The sequence below is a fragment of the Pseudophryne corroboree genome, chromosome 7, assembly GCF_028390025.1.
Source record: "Pseudophryne corroboree isolate aPseCor3 chromosome 7, aPseCor3.hap2, whole genome shotgun sequence".
In the NCBI taxonomy this organism is placed as follows: domain Eukaryota; kingdom Metazoa; phylum Chordata; class Amphibia; order Anura; family Myobatrachidae; genus Pseudophryne; species Pseudophryne corroboree.
Genome location: NC_086450.1, coordinates 385,805,479 through 385,813,182, shown reverse-complemented (window position 1 = coordinate 385,813,182; position 7,704 = coordinate 385,805,479). Strand labels below are relative to the sequence as shown.

The window sequence follows — 7,704 nt, the reverse complement described above, 5'->3', positions numbered from 1 at the left end:
GAAAAACGCAGGAGGCGTTTGAAGGGAGGCGTTTGAAGGGAGGGTTTCTGACACCAGCACCGGCCCCGATCATCGCACTGGAAGAGTAAGTCCTGGGCTGTGTAGAGACTGCACAAACTTCTATTTGTGCAGCTCTCCTGCACATGCGATCGCACCCCTGCACAGCGATTTCCCCCTCCCCCTGTGGGCGGCTACTACCTGATCGCAGGGATGCAAAAAACGCACCCTAGCGATCAGGTCTGAATTAGGCCCATTGTTTGTGTATGTATGAAATAGTGCAGTTGATGCTTAAAACAGCTTTATGGCCAACTCTAAGGCCAGGTACACATCAGAATGATGTGTTTCCGTCCGGTCCGCCAGCCGACGGGCTGACTTATCGTGCCCCCGTACACACTTGCACGATGCAGTGGTATGATAGTGCGATCTACTATGCCATGTTGCATTTGGCAGCATGGCATATTACACAATATTTTATGATTGACCTTGCAGAACATCTAACTAGAAGATATCATGAATAACCCGTGGGCGTGCGCAATCGGGCGTACACACAGTACGATCCGGCCCAGTAAGTCTTTCCAATTTGAGCATAAATGATTTATCATGCCAAGGTCATTCAGGTGTATATCCACCGGCAAAGCAGTAAATAGACTTTTTGGTGCCCTGTGCCAGACAGAGAATTGGGGACGCCCCCTTCCCCCACCCCCATTTTGCCTCAAGGGGAAGTTGCATGACAAGATTGATCCCAGAGAAAGCCCATGCTATGATAGCTCTTCCCACATTTATATATATATATATATATATGTATACTTAGTTACACTACCCTTTATTAAATACTGTAACACATTTAAATATACTGCCATACCCAGGATTCAAAACCATAACATGTTGCATTCCAGTCAAACACCCTACTCATTGAGCTATTTGATCCTGCTTACAATGAACACTATATGAAGATACTGGTACTTTGTAAAACTATAATCAGCATTGCAATTGAGCAGATCTACAGTATGTAGTTTGCAGCCACACATCCAATCTCTTGCAGCCACACACTACATAGATCTGCTCAGCTGTATTGCTGATCATTTCTTCACAAAGTAAAAGGTAAACTTCAAATAGTTAGAATTCTCTAGCTTAGAATTATCTGCCTTTCTATGCAAGGGCAGATAGTTCAATGAATAGATTGTCTGACTGCAATACCACAGACAATGGGTTTGAATCCTCGGTATGTCAGCATCTTGAAATGTAATAAAGGACAGTGTGACAGAATAACAAAGAAATCTCAAGTTGAGTTCATGAATGTTGTATAGGTTAAGAGTGACAGAAGGGGTCGGGGTAGGAGACAGGGGTGGTCAGGAGATGCTGGGCTTCAAAAAGGGGAGAAGCTGCAACTGAAAGTAATTAAAATAGATAGTAGACAAGTGCTGCCAACAGCTCCCCCTAGCCTGCAGCGCTATGTGCGGCGCCCCCTCTGCACGCACCTAGTTACAGCAATAATATCCGGCCTAAATGGCTCAGCCCCTACCACCTGGCATACCCTCTGGACTCCAATATATATAATCTACCTAAAAAGAGACTGTAACATTAGCTTTCCAGATGTAATTAAATAACAAAATAAATCCAGTTCTTTGTTTCATGTAGTGTTTAACTCAAAATCCGTATAAAGCAACTGTACAAATTAATATTGTCAATATAATGGATTTAAGACAATTGCTTGAAACAGGAGTGTGCAGTGTCCGTAGCACAGTTTGCAGCTCATGTTATTCCCAGAGACTAAACAGTACAACAGGTAGCTGTCAGGGTGCTAATGTCATCATTTCGAGGACCCAGTCACTCTTCTATATAAAAAAAATTAAATTGGAGATGTCTGTTTAACAATGGAACTAAGGCAGAGGAAGCTCCGGTGAAGAGATTTAGTAATCCATAAGGAAATAAAGTAGAATAGATTACATGCTGCTTTCAATAAAATAATGAAAACTCCGTTATCTGAAACAGTTGATCTCACCTAAAGCAATTATTTTTGTTTAGCCTTAGGTATAGATCTGACGAGGAAAATGCGATAGTCCAATAACACATTTGTAGAAATTCCCACTGATATAGTACGTCAGTGTTTTTGTAAACACAGTAAGAGTGTGGAATGAATTAATAACATTTAAAGAACCACTACACCTAAAATTCAAACTGCCTTATTTAAATGGCATACATATTGGTGATGGGCTGTCTTGAGTAGACAGTGGCGCAAAGGGCAGACAGTGGCACCAAGAGAAGAGAAGACCTCCCTGCATTGGCCATGCCCTCTCAGATTACCCGGGCCTGGCATGGATGTCGGCAGCCCTTGGCACAGCTGCACATAAGGCAGCAATAGAAGATGGGGTCCACACAGAGATGGCAAACAAGCTCCCAACTCTTAAACGACACCTGCCCTGCCCCAACAAACGTGATGTCACGACATCACACAAGCGCCCTGCCCTGTCTATGCAGCAGGCTGCCTCACAGACAGAAACCAGCTGCTGTCAGGACAGGAACCGTGCCGCTCCCTCATCCTTGCACCCTGGGCAGCAGCAGCGGCTGTCGCACACCCCTTGATGTAGCCTTGGATGCACTTATGCTGGTTTAGCAAAGCCCGAGATACATTTATACCTAGCAAAACCAAAGGGATGCTGCAAATACTCACAGATCTCCAGCATTAGCTTGTCACTTCTGATTGGTTGATTTATCCCTCAAGCTTTTAGGTATTGCTCATGCCTATATTATATGATGTTTAGGAGTATATAACCAGATTATTTTGTACACTAGAGAGAGAGTTATACTTGCTGTATTCAAGAGTTGTTGTTTTTGTTTTTGTTTTTTTAAATCTTAGTCCAACTCCAATAATCTATGCAAATTTAACATTCAAAACCTATGTTTAAAAAAAATTGGGTCTATGGGGTAAATTTACTAAGCTCCCGATTTTGACCGAGATGCCGTTTTTTCATCAAAGTGTCATCTCGGTAATTTACTAAACACTAATCACGGCAGAGATGAGGGCATTCGTATTTTTTTGCAAGTCCAAGTTAAAAATTACGAATGAATACACCATCGGTCAAATTACGCCTGTTTAGATATGAATCTCGGTCATTTACTATCCATTCGTAATTGTAATTGCTGCCGTGAAAATGCATTCGCGGCCGCGAAAAATGACACATCGTAATTTTTTCCTAAAAAAAAACGCGCCAGCATTTGAAAAGCGTGTTTACATGTGTACTCAATTATCCATTACTCACACCTGAATGTTTGGCCCTATAAAAGTGTTCCAGGCACATTTTGAACTTCTCTCACTCTGAAATGGCGGCTGTGGTGTGTGCCAATGATTTTTGGTTTGCTGTGGGATACCTTAGACTGCTCCATGAGGCTTCCAGGAATCAGGCCCAGGTAAGTGAACATGGTCAACAGGTTGTCCAGGTACCGCGGAGGCTGCGCCAGCCTCGTTTTTTTAGAGGGCGTTTAAACTTAAATGCATTGTCCGATGATAGGGTCATACAGATGTTCCGCCTAAATAGAACCAACATTTTCCACCTGTATGACCTTGTCAAACTGGGCATAGACCCTGAGACAGCACGCTCTCGCTCTGTCTCAGGCCTACACAAACTCCTGGCTGTGTTACACTTTATGGCTACTGGGAGCTTCCAGGCTGTGGCAGGCGACGTCATTGGTATCTCACAGCCCACCTTTTCCAGATATTTGATTCAGGTGAGTCTAAAAATACATAGGCGGTTATGTCTAAGTGTTGCTTCTGTAAGTACAAACAACACAGTATTGTAGAGAATACCTAACATGACACTCACCTTAGCTTGTTTAATGTCCACTCAGGTTTTGGATGTGTTGGAGCCACACATTAATGCCTCAATCTGCTTCCCTACCGAGGAGTCGGAGTGGAGTGCTGTCAGGGTAGCTTTCTATGAGCTTGCTGGCATGCCCAATGTGCTGGGGGCCATAGATTGCACACACGTTCAGCTGAGATCACCTAAGGGCCGCCAATATATATATACTAATAGGCATCTGGCACAATCAACTAATGTCCAGGTGGTCTGTGATGCAAACATAAAAATTATGAGTGTTGTTGCAGGTTACCCTGGTGGCTGCCATGACTCCTTCATCCTCAGTCAGTCATCGCTCTTCGATAAATTTGAGGACGGACAAATGCCTGATGGCTGGCTGTTGGGTATGTTTAAAATGTTTTGTGTGTATGTCTTTTAACCACAAACTCGAGTTTTGATTAGGTGAAAGAATAATCTAACATATGTACTAATGTTGACTATATCTGTTTTTCAGGTGATGGGGGTTACGGCTGCTACTCTTGGCTCCTTACTCCATTGTCCCAACCTGATTCTCCTGCTGAACACAGTTACAATCATGCACATAAGGCTACGCGGAATGTGATAGAAAGATGTTTTGGTGTGCTGAAGTCACGGTTTCGGTGTCTGGATAAATCTGCAGGCCTTTTGTTGTATAGTCCCTCAAAGGTGACTAGAATTGTGTTCTGCTGCTGTTTTCTCCATAATCTGTGTTTAACCCAACATCTGGCACATGATGAGGGAGAAAGCAGTCAGCAAGCAGAGGAGTTAGACCCATCTGGTGACAGTGTGAGTACATATGTAGGGAGGCAGGTACGGCAAGAAGTGATCCTGCGCTATTTTTCAGGTCAGTTTTAGTAGGCTGTAATTATCCTTGACTAAACACTTTTCACTACTTTCTATTGTGTGTTTTGTTACTTACTGTTTGTTGTTTATAGTGGTGTGTACATTGTACTTAGTTTATGCTAAAAATACATTTTCAGTCATTACCCATGAAAAACATACATACATACAGAGCAGCTTCGACAATGTTTGAGACGGACACAGGAAGTTGTGTGTTTGTCAAATACAAATTTTTATTTTGCAAATCACATTGGGGTTATTTTTTCCGCTTGTGTGTGCTGGGTGCTGTGCTTTGTGCTGGCTCACTGGCACGTGCTCTGGAGGAACGCCGAACAGGGGAGGTTACTGGCGTTTGGATAGGGGTCGTGGTCCCCGAGCTGGAGGTTACTTGGTGAGCTCCCATCAATGTAATATTGCTGCTCAAATTATTAATGCTTGCAATCAGTTGAGTGTTGGTTGCAGTGTGGCTGGCTACAATCCGGGATAACTGAATGAGCTGAACGAGTGCCTGCTGATGGCGCTGTTGCTCATCTATGATGCGCGTTAAATGAGCAAGCATTTGGCTGTTGTCAGCCCTTATTTGCTCCATTGAGGTTGCCATTCGCCCTACTTGTACAATCAGTCTGCCCGAGTTGCGACTAATGCGCGGTAGATGATGGGGCAGACTGGCAAGGTGTTGTGTATGTGCGGTCAGGCTGGCATTGCTTTGGGCCTGTTGGCTTGTCCAACTGGCCCAAAAGTCATCTGGTATTTGGGTTGGGGGCGGAGCTTGTGCCAGTTGTGGACTGATGGAGGCTTGGGGGATATCCTGCAGCTGTATTGGCTGGCTTGGGTCAACAGGTGTAAGTTGCAGTGTGATGGTTGCCTGTTGGTCTTGTCCCTGCTGGTCCACGTCGGCCATCAAGCTGGGCTCTGTATGGGGTGGCCAACATGCAATGTTTATTTGTCAATTTGTTTAAAGGCTACTTCTACACATTACTACATTCATAATACTCCATTTGTATAGTTTTTGGCGTTGTTTTTCAAAACTTATAATGTTTTTTTTGTTCAAAAACATATATACCAACACAGGCGGCCACATAGACAGATTTGCATAATCCACACCTAACTACCTCCCCTCCACAGCATTACAGTGTTATATCACCTCCCCTGACCACGATATAGACTACTTACCTGGATAGTCCAGATGAGCGAAGCAAGTAAGCCATCTACATACTGGACAGGGGAGATGTGTGAACAATATAATGTTGTGGATGCTGTTTTTGTTTTGGAATGTTATTGGTATTTTATTTTAATGTGCACGTGTGTGGCCAAATTTTAAACAAATGTCTGTTATTTATTAAAAATGATGTTGGCGAGATCATCCACTAAGACCTTTTAAAAAAAAACATTTTCACCTTTAGCAATTGAAGACGTAACATCACATTGCTTGTTCTGGAAAACATGTAATCTCAAAACCAACTAACAACATATTAACTGTACTGTGTATATTATTGCCTATGTGTTTAATTTCTGTTTTTACTCACCAGATAACTGAGGTGATCGGGGCTCATCACTCTGCGAACTCGCCAATAGTGCCAGTGGTGGCTGGGGTGACACTGCCGAAATGCGTCGCCTGGGTGGGGATGATGGAGCCGCAGATTCCGTGCCAAGACGCCGTGTCTTACTTGGCCTCCTGGGTAAGTGGCCCGAGACCTGTGATGGGCGCCTTACAGGAGGTCGGCTTCCAGAAGCAGAACCTATGTGAAAATATAAACATTAATATTTTGTACTTCTATGTGTTTTCAGAATATGTGACTACAGTGAAGTCTTACCTGCAATCCCAGCCTCATCCTGACTTGTCTGAGGCCTGTCTGGCCGGCTGGTCTGTGGGACTGTTGAAAAAGTGGACCAAACATTATTACCATGCTTTGTGTAAAAATTATAACTGCAAAGCCTTAGTGTACTGTAACCATCTATTAGGTATTGGATAAACAAATAATTTCTGATTAAGAGCTTCAAGCTTCATTATTTTGTGTTGTATATCCAAATGTACATGATGTTGCACACAATAAATCTGTTACATTTGAGAATTATGCCTCAGATATTGCAGAGATTGACTACTTGCAAATGTTTTAAAAATGTAATGTAGAAATAATTGCACCGTTTTTCAGAAGTAAATAAATCAAAAAATATTTTAAAAATAAGCATACAACACAGATGTCCAAGCAATATCGCCATAAAAATTAAAAACAAAAAACAAAAAACAGCAGCCATTGCACATGTTTTTGCGCAATATTAAATTTACCAAACAGCCAATGCAAGGTGAAAAAAGCAAATTCGAAACACAAACACACCTTAAGGGTGCATAGGCCTGCAATATGTGAAACACAATTTATGCATCCTTTACCCTTTAAAAATGACATTTACAACATTTAGAGGACATTTAAATAAAAATCTAACAAATCAAACTTACCATCCTGCGTGGGTCGGTCCGAATCCCGGACATGAGTAGCAGACACCACTTCGGCAGGAATCAATGCCCGCACAGGCTCCTCCCAGTCCCGATAGGTGGCCCGGAAAGGGGGGCCACCTCCGGTTTTTCGTGCAGATTTGCCCTCTTTGGCCATCTTGGCCTTGACACGCCGCTTTATATCATAAAACCTCTTGCGGCACGTGTCCTCAGTCCGCCTCACCACACCCTCACTATTCACGGCAAGTATTACTTGCCCCCACAGGACAGACTTCCTGCGGGAGGACACCTTGCCAGCATCCTGACCAAACAATTGGCGATGGTGCTTCATCAGCTCACGCACCAAAGCCATGTTTTCAGCATAGCTGAACTTAATATTCCTGCCAGTCTTGGTAGTGGTGCGTGGCTGCGGAGCCACAACACCATCACTATCACTGGAAAATACAGCAACAGGCACCCCCTCCTCCTCCTCCTCACTAACCTCCTCCCTCTCACTACCCCCCTCCACCTCACTAACAGCCTCCACCTCACTACCAGCCTCCACCTCACTACCAGCCTCCACCTCACTACCAGCCTCCA

The 7,704-nt window shown here is 43.6% G+C and overlaps 1 long non-coding RNA gene across 1 annotated transcript; it reads right to left on the bottom strand.

The window, feature by feature from the left end:
• Positions 1-5,190: 5,190 nt before the first annotated feature.
• LOC134943761 (uncharacterized) lies at positions 5,191-6,587 on the bottom strand. Its single transcript, XR_010181730.1, has 3 exons — positions 6,488-6,587; positions 6,200-6,412; positions 5,191-5,585 (listed from the first exon to the last, which is right to left on the bottom strand). It is a non-coding gene; the product is annotated as an uncharacterized LOC134943761 (long non-coding RNA).
• Positions 6,588-7,704: the final 1,117 nt, after the last annotated feature.